Below are 19,278 nucleotides of genomic sequence, written 5' to 3'. Positions count from 1 at the left end.
ATACCCCAGTTGTTGGCGGTAATGAAACATATATTGGATGCCAACCGTCGTTAAACCTCACCATAGAAGAAGATCTGCTGGCTGTAGCAAGTTATAGAATATTGTGTTGACAGCGGAGTTGACTGAAGATCGGCGATTCAACTTGCAGTTGTTGATATTGTTTCCATGGTCACGTCTTTACGTGATGTGATAAAACTTCAAGTTGCACGCTACTTTCATATCAAGGTGTTGTAGTACGAGTGTCTCATGATACATATTCCAGACACTGTACTTTTTGCTATCTTGGCATAACTGTGATTTGATCGAGAAATATCAGCTAGCTAGATGGGGATAGCTACAGCTGGCTAGCCTAAGCTATGCTACCTAGCTACTGTCAGGTTGGCTAAGCACAAGGTCAGCACAGGCTTTAGCCTACACATAGTCTGAATAGATCATCTTGAGATGGTGAGTCAGTCAGGTGGGGAGAAGTCCTCAACTTCAAAACTGCTCTCCATGGCAAAGCTAGCTTAGCTTACCTCTGTCACTAACTCACTGCTGCAATTGTTTGTTTGTTGTGATTGAATGACAGACACCCAAGAACACCCACATTAAACTACACCCCAGACTGGCAGACAACTCTCATTTGGGCTTCAGTAATAGCTGCTGCATTTCTAAATAGGCATGTTCACACTGCATCTTAGCCCAGGGCTAAGCGAGTGTTCACACTTAAACATTCTAAAGTGGGCTAGCACCAACCTTAGCTCAGGGCTAGCTGGCCCTGCTCTGGAGTAGGGTTAGCACCGACTTTTCAGGGTTAGCCCCAGAAACACAGTGCCACTGTGAAACAGGGTCAAGAGCAACGCCTAGAATGCTCACTGTGTAATGAACACAAGGGAGACAGAGAGCTGGTTTCAAGCGCAGGGCGCATCAGGTGTTTAATGTAAAGGACCACAGGAGTAGGCAGGTAGCTGGGTCCAGGGGCAGGCAGCAGGTCAAACACAGGGGAACAGGCAGGGAAAAGGCTAGTAATGTCGTCCGGGATGACAGGAAATCTGATAGGCTAAGGTACAAGCAGGGAATAGGCAAAAGGCGTCGTTAGTGAGGCAGTCAAAAACTATCCTACACGGGAGGAGTTAAAGACGGGAAAAACAGAGCGTGTCAAAAACAAACAATACCTCACAAAGATGGAGTGCAAAGAACTGAACTAAATAGTGTGTGAGAGTGTAAGCTGGAAAGTGGGCTGGAAAGTGAGCTGCATTCAGGGGATCTACGTGTATGAGAGTGTGAGTTGGAAGCAGACGTTACACACTGTCCAATCACAATAACTTCACTGTCACTTAATCAAAATATGATACGTTCTGCACATTATTTTGATAAGTAAATTCATATTATTTCATTCTTCCATCTGAAGACAAAAGCCCAAATACTTTCATCCATGCAAAAACATTGGTTAGGCTGGCTAACAAAAATGGTTTCTATGCAGCAAGCTGGCTAAGGAATTCTCACTTAGCCTACTATAGCTACAAACTCTACAGTTGCAAGGGCAGCCAGCAAACACAACATGTTCATCTGTTTTCAAAGCTTTTCTATTTACATTGGATGCATTCTCTGTACAGGGGCAAGATCGAAGTTCAAAAGTGAACCAATATTTCCGAGGTCAGATAGGCAGACAAAAAAGGTTAATACAAACCATCACTGTTGGAAATCAAATGCTCGGCTAGAAGCAAGATTAAAAAAGTAAGGCAATCAACGAGGGGTAGTTCTATGGAAAATAATGAACGACATGGAAGGTGTTCCATGGAGTTGCATTATTTTCCAGAGAACGCAGAGTCCCTTGATTATCCATTTTATACCATGGCTATAATTGAACACATTTGCCACTAGAAATGTGTTAATTTGCTGGTATAAATGTGTTCAACATCCACTGAAGTAGCCTAGCAAGTTTACTACAGTGGCAAGAAAAAGTAAGTGAACCTAAAGTATGTGAATCTATCTTAGAAGACCTAAGATTAAGAATTGTTGACTTGCATAAAGCTGTAAAGGGTTACAAAAGTATCTCTAAAAGCCTTGATGTTCATCAGTCTACGGTAGACAAATTGTCTATAAATGGAGAAAGTTCAACACTGTTGCTACTCTCCCTAGGAGTGTCCGTCCTGCAAAGATGACTGCAAGAGCACAGCGCAGAACGCTCAAATAGGTTAAGAAGAATCCTTGAGTGTCAGCTGAAGACTTACAGAAATCTCTGGAACATGCTAACATCTCTGTTGATGAGTCTACGATATGTAAAACACTAAACAAGACCTCAAACAGATTTAAAATGCTGTGGTATGACCTCGAGAGCGGTTCGCACCAGACATCCTAAGAATATTGCTGAACTGAAACAGTTTTGTAAAGATGAATGGTCCAAAATTCCTCCTGACTGTTGTGCAGGTCTGATCCGCAACTACAGAAAACGTTTGGTTGAGTTTATTGCTGCCAAAGGAGGGTCAACCGGTTATTAAATCCAAGTCTTCACATACTTTTTCCAAACTACACTGTGAATATTTACAACACGTATAATTGTTTGTGTGTTATTAGTTTAAGCACACTGTGTTTGTCTATTGTTCTGATCAACACACTGCTCGCTTAACCTGGAAGCCAGCCGCACCAATGTGTCGGAGGAAACACTGTCCAGCTGGCAATCACAGTCAGCTTGCAGGCACCCAGCCCGCCACAAGGAGTCGCTAGAGCACGATGGGACAAGGAAATCCCGGCCAGCCAAACCCTCCGCTAACCCGGACGATGCTGGGCCAATTGTGCGCCGCCTCCTTGCTCTCTCGGTCTCGGCCAGTCATGTGACACAGCCTGGGATCGAACCCGGGGCTGTAGTGGCACCTCAAGCACTGCGATGCTGTGCCTTAGACTGCTGCGCCACTCGGGAGGCCCATGAATACTGTTTTCAATTTGACTTTTGTTTTCAAAAGCAGTTCAAACAAAACATGCAAAAATTAACTATAGCTATTGAATTCTACCATGCAAATATACTGTGCATTATAGGGAAATAATGCATGCTCTAGAATGTCCTTCAAGCCAATCACAATGGAGTATTCCGCAATGCCATGGTATAATTAAAAAATAAGGCCTGAGGGGTGTGGTATATGGCCAATATACCACGGCTAAGGGCTGTTCTTATACACGACGCAACGCAAAGTATACCAATCAGAATTTGTTTTCCCCCATAAAAGGGCTTTATTACAGACAGAAAAAGAGAGAAATGAACATGAAATTCTTTGGCAACAACTCTGATGGACATTCCTGCAGTCAGGCTGCCAATTGCACGCTCCCTCAAAACTTGAGACATCTGTGATATTCTGTAAGAGAGATCTTTTATTGTCCCCAGCACAAGGAGCACCTGTGTAATGATCATGCTGTTTAATCAGCTTCTTGATATGCCACAACTGTCAGGTGGATGTATTATCTTGGCAAATGAGAAAATTCTCACTAACAGGGATGTAAACAAACTTGGGAACAACATTTGAGAGAAATAAGCTTTCCATACGCTTTTGTGCGTATGGAACACTTCTGGGATCTTTGGCTTGGAAAGGTTTTATAGCCTTGTCACAGGCAGCTGTTGTATTGTGCATTAAAGTCCAAAAGCAAATGGAAAAGGTGAGAGGAGGAGACCCATGTAGATGTGAAACGGAATTATACAAGCAAATGATCATGTTGTTTGTATGTGGCTACTATCAAAGTGAACTGTCTTTGTAATGATCATGGATGTATTCATTCCGCAGATTCTGTTGAAAATGTTTCTTAAATATAAGCAAACGGAACGGAACAGGGATAAATATACCTGAATTTGTCCAATGGAAACTCTCGTTTACAACTGTTGGACTAATGACTACTTGAACTTTGTGAAGCATTTATTTGGGCTGCAATCTGATGTGCAGTTAATTCCCGATTTCTGAGGCTGGTAACTCTAATGAACTTATCCTCTGCAGCAGAGGTAACTCTGGGTCTTCATTTCCTGTGGCGGTTCTCATGAGAGCCAGTTTCATCATAGCACTTGATGGTTTTTGCAACTGCGCTCAAAGAAAATGTCAACGTTTTTAAAATGTTCTGTATTGACTGACCCTTCTTGTCCTAAAGTAATGATGGACTGTCGTTTTTCTTTGCTTATTTGAGATGTTCTTGCCATAATATGGACTTGGTCTTTCACCAAAAGGGCTATCTTCTGTACACCAACCCTATCTTGTCACAACACAACTGATTGGCCAAAATGCATTAAGAATGAAATAAATTCCAAAAATGTACTTTTAACAAGGCACACATGTTAATTGAAAGGCATTCCAGGTGACTACCTCATGAAGTTGGTTGAGGGAATGCCAAGAGTGTGTGAAGCTGTCATCAAGGCAATGGGTGGCTATTTTGAAGAATCTCAAATTTAAAATATATATTTGATTTGTTTAACACTTTTTTGGTTACTACATGATTCCATATGTGTTATTTCATAATTTTTGGTGCCTTCGTTATTATTCTACAATGTGGAAAATAGTAAAAATTAAGAACAACTGAGTAGGTGTGTCCAAACTTTTGACTGGTACTGTATATTTTTCACTATTAAAAAGTAAAAAAACATGTTTAAGAAAGTGTTTTGCTTTGGTTGTACCTGGAACGGTTCTCTGCTCTGCTCTGTTACTACTCTTGCATGACATTACTGAATCAGTGAAAGGACAACATTGCTGTCATACACACACTTCTTTAATATTAGTTACTAAATTCCATTTCTTAACAGATGATCATTTCTATAATATGGCTACATGACAAAAATATTATATATTTGTTACAGCTGAAACGTGATGGTACAGCATTTATAGCCTCTCTGTTTTCTCAGAAGTCTGTCTATTCAATCTCTCTCTGCATCAAAAGCACTTGAGTTTAGTTTACTGCCCAGCCAAAGGTTGCACTTACACAGCTTTATATAATTATTAAGTAAGCAATTATGTTAACCCAGTGTTTTAAAGATAATACAATGATAAGGTTCTGCCAGTCACACTGTAGTGTAGTTTGTCCAATAACGCTGTTCTCTCTCCTTGTAAGAAAATAAATCGCTTCTCCACAGAGGCCATAATGTCCTCTCCTTTTTCAGGTTGAGTGTTTGTTTAAATTTCTGAAATTTACCTGAGAGAGGCACTGTAAAAAAAAACTCAGTCAGCAACACTTTGTAATGACCCCGCTTAGCTAGTGGCATTTTATCAAAGCTCATAAACCTTGAATGACTATATATTGATAAAGACTGTTTAAAGTGTCATCTGAACGATAACATTTGTACTGTAAATGTGGCCCTACAGGCTCTAACCCTTGGCTTTCAGAGCTCCAATCAGGCTGTGGTGGTGATAAGCATGGTGCCTAGTGGGCCACAGCCCTACACACATTAATAAGGTCAAAAGTGACACAACCTTTGTGGGGACATCAAATTTGATTTATCACATGCACCGAATACAACAGGTGTCGACCTTACCGTGAAATGCTTACTTACAAGCCCTTAACCAACAATGCAGTTCAAGAAATAGAGTTAAGAAAATATTTACTAAATAAACTAAAGTAAAAAAGAAAGAAAAGAAAGTAACACAAAATAACAATAATGAGGCTATATACAAGGGGTACCGGTACCGAGTCAACGTGCGGGGGCACAGGTGGTTAGTTGAGGTAATTTATACATGTAGGTAGGGTTAAAGTGACTATGCATAGATAATAAACAGCGAATAGCAACAGAGTGAAAATAAAAGGGGGAGTAAAAATGTAAAAAAGTAAAAAATGTAAATAGTCCGGGTGGCCATTTGATTAATTGTTCAGCAGTCTTATGACTTGGGGGTAGAAGCTGTTCAGGAGCCTTTTGGAACTAGACTTGGCGCCCAGGTACCGCTTGCCGAGCAGTAGCAGAGACATGGGTGACTGGAGTCTTTGACAATTTTTTGGGCCTTCCTCTGACACTGCCTAGTATATAGGTCCTGGATGGCAGGAAGCTTGGCCCCAGTGATGTACTTTGTCGTGCCTTACGGTTGGATGCGGAGCAGTTGCCACCTGGGGGCGGCCCATCAGAACCTCCAGGATCCAGTTGCAGAGGGAGGTATTTAGTCCCAGGGTCCATAGTTTAGTAATGAGCTTTGTTGGCACTATGGTGTTAAACACTTTCTTCGCACGCTTTGAGGACAACACAGTGCCACCGACATTGCCCGCTACCAAGGACTGTGGGCTCTCCTTCCTGGCCGACGTGAGTAAAACATTTAAACGTGTTAACCCTCGCAGGGCTGCTGGCCTAGACAGCATCCCTAGCCGCGTCCTCAGAGCATGCGCAGACCAGCTGGCTGTTGTGTTTACAGGCATATTCAATCTCTCCCTATCCCAGTCTGCTGTCCCCACATGCTTCAAGACGGCCACCGTTGTTGCTGTACCCAAGAAGGCAAAAGTAACTGACCTTAATGACTATTGCCCCGTAGCACTCACCTCAGTCTTCATGAAGTGCTTTGAGGGGACTAGTCAAGGATCGTATCACCTCCACCTTACCTGACACCCTAGACCCACTTCAATTTGCTTACCGCCCCAATAGATCCACAGACGATGCAATCGCGTCACTCTGCACACTGCCCTATCCCATCTGGACAAGAGGAATTCCTATGTAAGAATGCTGTTTATTGACTATAGCGCAGCATTCAACGTAGGAAACATCACCTCCACTCCGCTGATCCTCAACACGGGGGCCCCACAAGGGTGCGTGCTCAGCCCTCTCCTGTACTCCCTGTTCACCCATGACTGCATGGCCAAGCACACCTTCAATTCAATCATCAAGTTTGCAGACGGCACAACAGTAGTGGGCTTGAATACCAACGATGACGACCCAGCCTACAGGGAGGAGGTGAGGGCTCTTGGTGTGTGGTGCCTGGAAAACAACCTCTCACTCAATGTCAACAAAACAAAGGAGATGATCGTGGACTTCAGGAACCAGAGGGTGCACCCCTCTATCTACATTGACGTAACCCCAGTGGAGAAGGTAGAAAGCTTCAAGTTCCTTGGCGTACACATCACAGACAAACTGAAATGGTCCATCCACACAGACAGTGTGGTGCAGAAGGCACAACAGAGCCTCTTCAACCTCAGGAGGCTGAAGATATTTTGGCTTGTCACCAAAAATCCTCACAAACTTTTACAGATGCACAATTGAAAGTATCCTGTTGGGCTGTATCACCGCCTGGTACAGTAACTGCACCGCCCGCAACCGCAAGGCTCTCCAGAGGGTGGTGCGGTCTGCGCAACGCATTACCGGGGCAAACGACCCGCTCTCCAGGACACCTACAGCACCCAATGTCACAGGAAGGCCAAAAAGGACATCAAACACCCGAGCCACTGCCTGTTCACCCCGCTTTCATCCAGAAGGCGAGGTCAGTACTGGTGCATCAAAGCTGGGACCGAGAGACTGAAGAACAGCTTCTATCTCAAAGCCATCACTCGCACATTAGAGGCTGCTGCCTATAGGCATAGACTAGAAATCACTGGCCACTTCTTCAGGCTAGGGTCCTTTTTCTGAATTTCCGCCTGACTGACGTGCCCAAAGTACACTGCCTGTACTCAGGCCCAGAAGCCAGGATATGCATATAATTGGTACCATTGGAAATAAAACACTTTGAAGTTTGTAGAAATGTTAAAATAATGTATGAGACTATAACACACAATAGATATGGTAGGAGAAAATCCAAAGAAACACCAACCAGCATCGTTTTTTGAGAGCCCATGCTCTTCCAATGGAACGCACCTGCTAATTTTGCTTTCCTATTGAACATACTTCTTTCCCTATTAAATATTATAGTTTAATTACATTTTAGGGTACCTGAGGATTAAATTGAAACATATAAGTTTAGCGGTAGCTTTTTGGATTCCTTTCTCTGCCTGTTGAACAAGTGGATTACTCAAATCGATGGCGCCAACTAAACAGACTTTTTAGGGAATAAAGAAAGATTTTATCTAACAAAACGACCATGCATGTTGTGGCTGGGACCCTTTGGATTGCAAATCAGAGGAAGATTTTCAAAAAGTAAGTGAATATTTAATCGCTATTTGTGATTTTATGATGCCTGTGCTGATTGAAAAATATTTTGATGCGGGGCGCCGTTCTCAAACAATCTCATGGCATGCCTTCGCTGTAAAGCCTATTGTAAATCGGACAATGCAGTTAGATGAACAAGACTTTAGCTACATACAAGTGTCTTATATCGGTTAAAAGTTTAAATGTTTAATATCCATCATTTTTATGATTATTTATTTGAATTGTGCGCCCTCCAATTTTAGTTGTCGACAGGCGAGACGCCTAGCCCTAAGAATGGAACACTAGTCACTTTAATAATGTTTACGTATCTTGCATTAATCATCTCATATGTATATACTGTTTTCTATACTATTCTATGGTATCGCATTCACTTAATAATGTTTACATATCTTGCATTACTCATCTCATATGTCTATACTGTATTCTATGCTATTCTACTGAATCTTAGTCCGTTCTGCTCTGACATCGCTCGTCCATATGTATAGAGTCTTAATTCATTCCTACTTAGATTTGTGTGTATTGGGTATATGTATGTTGTGTCATTTGTTAGATATTACTTGTTAGATATTACTGCACTGTCAGAGCTAGAAGCACAAGCATTTCGCTACACCCACAATAACATCTGCTAGTCACGTGTATGTGACCAATACAATTTAATTTGATTGAACAGCATTCTCACATAGGTGTTTTTATCCAGGTAGGAAAGGGCAGTGTGGAGTGCAATTGAGACTGCGTCATCTGTGGATCTGTGGAGTGCAATTGAGACTGCGTCATCTGTGGATCTGTTGGGGCGGTATGCGAATTGGGGTCTAAGGTTTCCAGGATGATGGTATTGTTGTGAGCCATGACCAACCTTTCAAAGCACTTCATGGCTACCGATGTGAGTACTACAGGGTGGTAGTCATTTAGGCAGATTACCTTCGCTTATGTTGGTCTGCTTGAAACATGTAGGTATTACAGACTCGGTCAGGGAGAGGTTGAAAATGTCAGTGAAGACACTTAACAGTCGGTCTGCGCATGCTCTGAGTACGTGTCCTGGTAATCCACCTGGCCCCGCGGCCTTGTAAATGTTAACCTGTTTAAAGATCTTGCTCACATCGGCTATGGAGAGCGTGATCACACAGTCATCCGGTCATAGGCATTTAGCTCGCTGGTAGGCTCTCGTCACTGGGCAGCTCGTGGCTGGGTTTTCCTTTGTAGTCCGTAATAGTTTGCAAGCCCTGCCACATCCGACGAGCGTTAGAGCTGGTGTAGTAGGATTCAATCTTAGTTCTGTATTGACGCTTTGCCTGTTTGATGGTTCGTCTGAGGGCATAGCGAGATTTCTTATAAGCGTCCGGATTTATTTATTTATTTTACCGTTATTTTACCAGGTAAGTTGACTGAGAACACGTTCTCATTTACAGCAACGACCTGGGGAATAGTTACAGGGGAGAGGAGGGGGATGAATGAGCCAATTGTAAACTGGGGATTATTAGGTGACCATGATGGTTTGAGGGCCAGATTGGGAATTTAGCCAGGACACCGGGGTTAACACCCCTACTCTTACGATAAGTGCCATGGGATCTTTAATGACCTCGGATTAGTGTCCCTTTCCTTGAAAGCGGCAGCACATGGCTTCTGGTTGGGATATGTACGTACGGTCACTGTGGGGACAACATTGTCAATGCACTTATTGATGAAGCCAGTGACTGTGGTGGTATACTCCCTCAAAGCCATTGGATGAATCCCAGAACATATTCCAGTCTGTGCTAGCAAAACAGTCCGGTAGCTTAGCATCCGCGTCATCTGGCCGCTTTACAGTATTTATTGAGTGAGTCACTGGTACTTCCTGCTTTAGTAGGAATCAGCAGGAATCAGGAGGATAGAATTATGGTCAGATTCACCAAATGGAGAGCGAGGGTGGGCTTTGTATGCGTCTCTGTGTATGGAGTAAATGTGGTCTAGAGTTTTTTCCCCCTCTGGTTGCACATGTGACATGCTGGTAGAAATAAGGTAAAACAGATTTAAGTTTGCCTGCATTAAAGTCCCCGGCCACTAGGAGCGCTTTACCTCTCTTGGTAAATAGTGTGGTCTACAGCTTATTATGAGGTACTCTACCTCAGGCGAGCAATACCTCGAGACTTACTTAATATTAGACATTGAGCACCAGCTGTTATTGACAAATAGACACACACCACCACCCTTCCTTTTACCAGACGTAGCTGTTCTGTCCTGCCGATGCACGGAAAATCCAGCGAACTGTATATTATCCGTGTCGTCGTTCAGCCACAATTCTGTGAAATATAAGATATTACAGTTTTTAATGTCCCGTTGGTTGGATAGTCTCGAAAGGAAATCATCCAGTTTATTCTCCAGTGATTGCACATTGGCCAATAGAATTGGATAGTAGAGGCGGGTTACCCACTCACTGACGACTACTCACAAGGCACCCCGATCTCCGCCCCCAGTATTTCCATCTTTTCTTCACGCGAATTACGTGGACCTCGGCCTGGTCTCGGAGAAAATAGTATATCCTTTGCGTCGGACTCATTAATGAAAAATCTTTGTCCAGTTCGAGGTGAGTAATTGCTGTTCTGATATCCATAAGCTCTTTTTGGTCATAAGAGACAGTAGCAGCAACATTATATACAATATAAGTTACAAAAAATGCTAAGAAAAACACAAAATAGCACAGTTGGTAAGGAGCCCGTACAACGGCAGCCATCCACTCCGGCACCATAATAACATACATACAGCTGAGGAGGCTGGGAGCTCATTCAATGTGAATTTTCCATGTCTGTAAGGACTTACGCTGGGAGATGAGAAGGAAGTACAGGGAGTGAATATTTAATAAATAACGGACATGAAACAAAACAAGGACAGCGTCTGGACAGGGGGAACAAAACGACATTATTGCTGACACGGGGAAGAAACTGAGGAAGTGACAGATATAGCGGAGGCAATCAATAAGGTAATAGAGTTCAGGTGAGTCCCATGAAGCGCTGATGCGTGTAACAATGGTGACAGGTGTGCATAATGATAGGTCGCATTGCACCCTCAAGCGCCAGAGAGGGGGAGCAGGATTGACAGTACCCCCCCAGGGGCGCCACTCGGCATCCCACCTGGGCAAGCCTGACAGGCAGGCCGATGCATGGGAGCTGGACGAGCCGGCTGAGGCGTGGAAGCACGATGAGCCGGCTGAAGCTTGGGAGCCTGACGAGGCGGCTGAGGCTTGGGAGCGTGACCAGCCGGCTGAGGCGTGGGAACCTGACGAGCCGGCTGAGGCTTGGGAGCCTAACGAGCCGGCTAAGGCTTGGGAGCGTGACGAGCCGGCTGAGGCTTGGGAGCGTGACGAGCCGGCTGAGGCGTGGGAACCTGACGAGCCGGCTGAGGCTTGGGAGCCTAACGAGCCGGCTAAGGCTTGGGAGCATGACGAGCCGGCTGAGGAGCAGGCGTGATAATGTCAATTAATCTTAAAATGTATAGATCTCACAACATGGGTTCTTAAAAAAAAAAAAATAATAATATTATTTTCAGAAATCATGTAAAAAACAATTCATAAAGCTACAACAAATTGAAGAGAAAAGTGAGAAAGGTAACCATTTATTTTAAAGCCTGGTATTTCCCAGGTAGTTATTTAGAAATTGCTTGTTAAAATGGTAACTATCTAATAAGTGCATAGTAATTACACTTTGGTTTCTTTGAGATTCATTGACACAAACATCACTACGTTATGTACCATTTGGTATCAATTATATTGACACCTTCTCTGAAAGATAGGGAATAATGAGCATTTTATGAGGGTATGATGATCGTCCCATATCCTCCGTCACTGGTGGACTTACCATTAGGCAGAAGAGACAATTGCCTCAGGCCTCACATCATCAAGGGGCCTTGTGAGCTGGGTATAAGAAAATTAAAGTCCCCCCATGCTCCGCTGGAGGCATAATAAATAAATAATAAAACATCACCATCAAAATATGACTATTTAAGCTAGAGATATCAGTTTCTTTGCATGGGCTGCATCTCAATCCACTACATCCTCCGATGTCGGCCTTCCGCATCTGAGGTGGAATGGGTCGTCACTAGTTACCACAGCCACAAAGTTATAATTATGGCTAAACCCGGCCACTGGAGCTCCACAGGGGTACATGCTCAGTCCCCTCCTGTACTCCATGTTCACCCACGACTGCATGGCCAGGCACGACTCCAAAACCATCATTAAGTTTGCAGACGGGGGGGGCTCTCGGGTGGCGCAGTGGACTAGGGCACTGCATCGCAGTGCTAGCTGCGCCACCAGAGTCTCTGGGTTCGCGCCCAGGCTCTGTCGCAGCCGGCCGCGACCGGGAGGTCCGTGGGGCGACGCACAATTGGCCTAGCATCGTTCGGGTTAGGGAGGGTTTGGCCGGTAGGGATATCCTTGTCTCATCGCACTCCAGCGACTCCTGTGCCGGGCCGGGCACAGTGCGCGCTAACCGAGGGGGCCAGGTGCACGGTGTTTCCTCCGACACATTGGTGCGGCTGGCTTCCGGGTTGGAGGCGCGCTGTGTTAAGAAGCAGTGTGGCTTGGTTGGGTTGTGCTTCGGAGGACGCATGGCTTTCGACCTTTGTCTCTCCCGAGCCCGTATGGGAGTTGTAGCGATGAGACAAGATAGTATTTACTAGCGATTGGATACCACGAAAAAATTGGGGAGAAAAGGGAATAAATAAATAAATAAAAAACGTTTGCAGACAGCACAACAGCATCCCTAGCTGCTTTCCTACTATCATCACTTGGCATCAGTCTATTTTTGTTTTATCTTTTACTGGTATTTATGGAAGAGTTGATACTGAAGTGTCCTATGATTCCTTCCCTTCCTCTTGAAAGACTTGTTATTGGCCCTGGAGCCCTTCAATCCAAATGACGGTTAAGATTTTAAGTTGCAGTTTCTTTTCATTTTTCATTTGTGTACGGAACTTCACTATTTGAGCAAGAATTGCAATTGTGTGTCAGTCTGAAAATGTGTGTCAGTCTGTCTCTTGTGAAAACAGTGAACAACTTGTGAACATTTCTGAATGATAATATATACTGTGGAGCCAACTTAATTCTTTCAAACTTAAGTATCCACAGGATGAAACGCATTAGTAGAATACTTTAGTGTTATTTATTAAAATCAGATCAATACACAGATAATAAAAGAGGAATCAGTAAACTATGTTTACCAGAGAATGTGTTCATTAGTACTGTAGTATAGTATACACTCTGTTTTGCGTCCCTGATCACAGACAATGATGAGACAGCCTATAGAGAGGAGGTCAGAGACCTGGCCGTGTGGTGCCAGAATAACAACCTATCCCTCAACGTAACCAAGACAAAGGAGATGATTGTGGACTACAGGAAAAGGAGGACCGAGCACGCCCCCATTCTCATCGACGGGGCTGTAGAGGAGCAGGTTGAGCGCTTCAAGTTCCTCGGTGTCCACATCACCAACAAACTAGAATGGTCCAAACAAGACAGACCAAGACAGTTGTAAAAAGGGCACGACAAAGCCTATTCCCCCTCAGGAAACTAAAAAGATTTGGCATGGGTCCTGAGATCCTCAAAAGGTTCTACAGCTGCCACATTGAGAGCATCCTGACTGGTTGCATCACTGCCTGGTACGGCAATTGCTCGGCCTCTGACCGCAAGGCACTACAGAGGGTAGTGCGTACGGCCCAGTACATCACTGGGGCTAAGCTGCCTGCCATCCAGGACCTCTACACCAGGAGGTGTCAGAGGAAGGCCCTAAAAATTGTCAAAGACCCCAGCCACCCCAGGCATAGACTGTTCTCTCTACTACCGCATGGCAAGTGGTACCGGAGTGCCAAGTCTAGGACAAAGAGGCTTCTCAACAGTTTTTACCCCCAAGCCATGAGACTCCTGAACAGGTAATCAAATGGCTACCTGGATTATTTGCATTGTGTGCCCCCCCCTCCCCAACCCCTCTTTTAAACACTGCTGCAACTCTCTGTTTATCATATATGCATAGTCACTTCGCTACTGTACTATAACCTCGCTACTCTATATAGCCTGTCTTTTTACTGTTGTTTATATTTCTTTACTTACCTATTGTTCACATAACACCTTTTTTGCACTATTGGTTAGAGCCTGTAAGTAAGCATTTCACTGTAAGGTCTACATCTGTTGTGTTCGACGCACATGACAAATAAACTTTGATTTGAACAATGTCTACACTGTATTTCTGATCAATTTTATGTTATTTTAATGGACAAAGAATTAGCTTTTATTTAAAAAACAAGGAGATTTCTAAGTGACCCCAAAATTTTGAACAGTAGTGTAGGTACAGTTGAAGTCGGAAGTTTACATACACCTTAGCCAAATACATTTAAACTCAGTTTTTTACAATTCCTGACATTTAATCTTAGTAAAAATTCCCTGTCTTAGGTCAGTTAGGATCACCACTTTATTTTAAGAATGTGAAATGTCAGAATAATAGTAGATGAGAATGATTTATTTCAGCTTTTATTTCTTTCATCACATTCCCAGTGGGTCAGAAGTTACACTCAATTAGTATTTGGTAGCATTGCCTTTAAATGGTTTAACTTGGGTCAAATGTTTCGCGTAGCCTTCCACAAGCTTCCCACAATAAGTTGGGTGAATTTTGGCCCATTCCTCCTGACAGAGCTGGTGTAACTGAGTCAGGTTTGTAGGCCTCCTTGCTCGCACACGCTTTTTCAGTTCTGCCCAAAAATTTTCTATGGGATTGAGGTCAGGGTTTTGTGATGGCCAGTCCAATACCTTGACTTTGTTGTCCTGAAGCCATTTTGCCACAAATTTGGAAGTATGCTTAGGGTCATTGTCCATTTGGAAGACCCATTTGCGACCAAGCTTTGACATCCTGACTGATGTCTTGAGATGTTGCTTCAATATATCCACATAATTTTCCTGCCTCATGATGCCATCTATTTTGTGAAGTGCACCAGTCATTCCTGCAGCAAAGCACCCCCACAACATGATGCTGCCACCCCCGTGCTTCACGGTTGGGGATGGTGTTCTACAGCTTGCAAGCCTCCCCCTTTTTCCTCCAAACATAACGATGGTCATTATGACCAAGCAGTTCTATTTTTGTTTCATCAGACCCCACTGTCCAGTTGCAATCCGTAGTCTGGCTTTTTTTATGGCGGTTGTGGAGCAGTGGCTTCCTCCTTGCTGAGCGGCTTTTTGATGTCAATACAGGACTCGTTTTTACTGTGGATATAGATACTTTTGTACCCGTTTCCTCCATCTTCACAAGGTCCTTTGCTGTTGTTCTGGGATTGATTTGCACTTTTCGCACCAACGTACGTTCATCTCTAGGAGACAGAACGCGTCTCCTTCCTGAGAGGTATGACGGCTGCGTGGTCCCGTGGTGTTTCTTTTTGCGTACTATTGTTTGTACAGATGAACGTGGTACCTTCAGGTGTTTGGAAATTGCTCCCAAGGATGAACCAGACTTGTGGAAGTCCACAATTGTTTTCTGAGGTCTTGGCTGATTTCTTTTGATTTTCCCATGATGTCAAGCAGAGGCACTGAGTTTGAAGGTAGGCCTTGAAATACATCCACAGGTACACCTCCAATTGACTCAAATTATGTCAATTAGCCTATCAGAAGCTTCTAAAGCCATGACATCATTTTCTGGAATTTCCCAAGCTGTTTAAAGGCACAGTCAACTTAGTGTATGTAAACTTCTGACCCACTGGAATTGTGATACATAAGTGAAATAATCTGTTTGTAAACAATTCTTGGAAAAATTATTTGTGTTATGCACAAAGTAGATGTCCTAACCGACGTGGTTGCAAAGGGCTTCAATGTTTACAGCTCGATTTTCCAAGGCAGGATACTCTGAGCGCAGCCCAATCCAGAAATCTGCCAGTGGCTTCTGAATTAATTTCAATTTTCACAGAACCGCTTGTTGCAATTTCGATGAGGCTCTCTTGTTCAGATATCGATAAGTGGACTGGTGACAGGGCATGAAAGGGATAACGAATCCAGTTGTTTGTGTCATCCGTTTCAGGAAAGTACCTGCGTAATTGCGCACCCAACTCACTCAGGTGCTTCGCTATATCACATTTGACATTGTCCGTAAGCTTGAGTTCATTTACACACAAAAAAAATCATACAATGATGGAAAGACCTGTGTGTTGTCCTTGTTAATGCAGACATAGAAGAGCTCCAACTTCTTAATCATAGCCTCAATTTTATCCCGCACATTGAATATATTTGCGGAGAGTCCCTGTAATCCTAGATTCAGATCATTTAGGCGAGATAACATCACCAAGATAGGCCAGTCGTGTGAGAAACTCATCATCATGCAAGGGATCAGACAAGTGAAAATTATGGTCAGTAAATGAAACTTTAAGCTCGTCACTCAATTAAAAAAAAACATGTAAATACTTTGCCCCTTGATAATCAGCACACTTCTGTATGTTGTAAAAGGGTTACATGGTCACTGCCCATATCATTGCATAGTGCAGAAAATACACGAGAGTTCAGGGGCCTTGCTTTAACAAAGTTAACCATTTTCACTGTAGTGCCCAAAACGTCTTTCAAGCTGTCAGGCATTCCCTTGGCAGCAAGAGCCTCTTGGTGGATGCTGCAGTGTACCCAAGTGCTGTCGGGAGCAACTTCTTGCACGCGGGTTACCACTCCACTATGTCCCCCGTGCCATCAGTACAGATACCAAAATGAGCAGCAGCTACATTTGGCTACATATGCACCGTTAGTGAAATTCCCACGACAGTGTAACAGTTAATGTGATTGGATGTTAATTATTTGACTAGGCTACCTGTATTGGACATTGTGTTGTTATTTCGCTGAACACTCATTTTATTTTTGGCCTTGAAAGCGAGGCTACTCAGGCGAGAAAAAAACCTCACCCAAATGTATAGCCCCGTTGGAAAATATAAATGGACTGTTTGAAAATGTGAAGAACAAAACATTTAAACCATAAAAAAAAAAATGTGAATCACATTTTAATTTGGCGTACCCCCAACTGCATTGCGCGTACCCCTGGGGTGGTGGTCCACAGATGGGGGTCTCAGAGTCATGTACCTATGTCCCAATGGGATTCCGGAGTATCGCGTCTTAGCGTCTCTGGACTATGCTTCATGCAATAGTAGTTTATCACAGGGGTTTATGTCCCAGGTTGGATTTAGGCTTAAAAGCATGTGTGGCACCTCTATGGATATGTGTGCTTACAGTAATGAAATGTATGTTTATGATATGAAAATGTATTGAAATTCATGCATGGTGAAGGGTTATTGGTCATTGAATGATACAGTATGGCATGATGGGTAGGCCTATTGCTATTTAAACCATGGCATGTATATGTTTGCGAGACAGGACAGGGAACAGGTCCACATGCTGCCATGTTACAGGTATAGTTGAAGCCCGGGTTTTGTTTGAAAATCTCTATTTGGTTCAGGGTTTCCTTTTGTTGCAACAACCAATTTGTCCTTTTGTTATTGTAAATACTTGTACAGTTCGCCAGTAATCTTCCCATTTGCCAATAAAAGCCTAACTCTAGGCAGAGAAAAACGATCTTCATTGTCAGCCTCCTCAATTTTCAAATCCTACCACTGGGTCAACCTTCACAGAGGGTTACTGGGATGTCATTATTAAATATAAAACTTCTAAAAAAAGATTCTGATAGGACAATTTTCACACTTCCACCATATGACAACAATACAGGCTATCTGCCATCGATAAGAAAGCATAAATGAATATGACATCAGTCCCCACAACAGATAAGAGTTAATAATACTGTAGTAGGATATCTACTGTACAGACATTGCAGTATTCCATACTGTGGTGCATTTAATTGCTCTGCGCATGCAACCGTAGGTGTATGCTAAGAAAGTGTAACTTGAGTGTTCAAACAACAAATTGGGTAACATGTGAACATCACATCAAGTCACGAGTTGTTTACTCATTTGTTCCCCCCTCCATGTTACATATGTGGTATGTTTCCCACATAAGAGGGCCTGGACACTTTGCCCTGATCAATAGCAATAAAGCAATCCGTTTGTCAGTCTGGGCCTGTATGAATGGAGGTGGGGTTGGTGAGGAGGAAGAATATAGCTCATTTACAACTTTACTGTAGAGGTGGGGAGGGCGGTGGTTTCAGGCTGAACTCCATGAACAAACATACACACACGAGTATGCACGCAAACACGAGCGCACACACACACACAGCCCCCACCCCCTACCCCCAGTATAAGGCCCCCTCCAAGAAGTGCATGTCAGAGTGCACTTTGCCCAGGCCAACCATAAAGCCTGACCATAAATATAGCTCTGGTTCTGAACTGGGTGACATGTGAGGACCTTCAGACGAAGAGCGATCAATGCCTCCAACACAGCACTCAGACCTAAGACAGGCACATATACTGCCAATTGCCAAACAGTTATGAAAATACATTACTCTTATCTGGAACTGGGATGACATGTCAACAACCCAAATAAAGAGGAAGGAATCAATTCCTTCCAACATGGCAGATTTGAAACTAACAAATACATTATTCTGAACATATCTAGGTTAAATACTATTTTCAAAAGGGGGTGGCAAATTGATTTCCCTTCATTATGTTCTGGCAGGAGTACATGCATGTAGCCTCTCTGAGTTATGTTGAAGAAGCCAATAAACTGACTGGGCATTGGATATACTGCCACCTTGTGGTATGCTCTACAACCTGCACTTCAACTATATTGTTCCTCATCCTTCTTTAGTTTAGAGAAATATAATTCAACGTTTTGAAGTGATGGCATACTGAAACCTTCAATAGAATGTTTTCCTGCACCAAACATTATTTTAGCCAGGTATGCCTTCGTCATGGTGCTTCCACAATAACTTTAAAGGGAAAGATCACTGCAAAATCAAAGTTGACAAAATTGAAAGTTCAACTCCACATCTCCATTTTTATTTTTTAATTGAATATCAGAAACATACAAATATACTTGCAGTGAAGTCGCTCAACAACTACACCACACCAGTCAACCAACAGATTCCCATTCAGAGCGACACAGAGAAGCATCCAGGGTCAATGCCCTGCATAAGGGCATATTGACAGATCTCCCAACAGGCCAAAAAGTGTGAACCCGATCCCGCCAAGATCCCTCCACAGTTCCCCAATAGCTGTCCCTCAACCATTAAACAATTAATTCCATTCCCCACCCACAAGAACCCCCCAATGCTCCAAAAACCAAGAAAATGAACTAAAGA

Source organism: Salvelinus fontinalis, chromosome 26 (assembly GCF_029448725.1).
Source record: "Salvelinus fontinalis isolate EN_2023a chromosome 26, ASM2944872v1, whole genome shotgun sequence".
Classification (NCBI taxonomy): domain Eukaryota; kingdom Metazoa; phylum Chordata; class Actinopteri; order Salmoniformes; family Salmonidae; genus Salvelinus; species Salvelinus fontinalis.
This window is presented reverse-complemented; position numbering follows the sequence as displayed.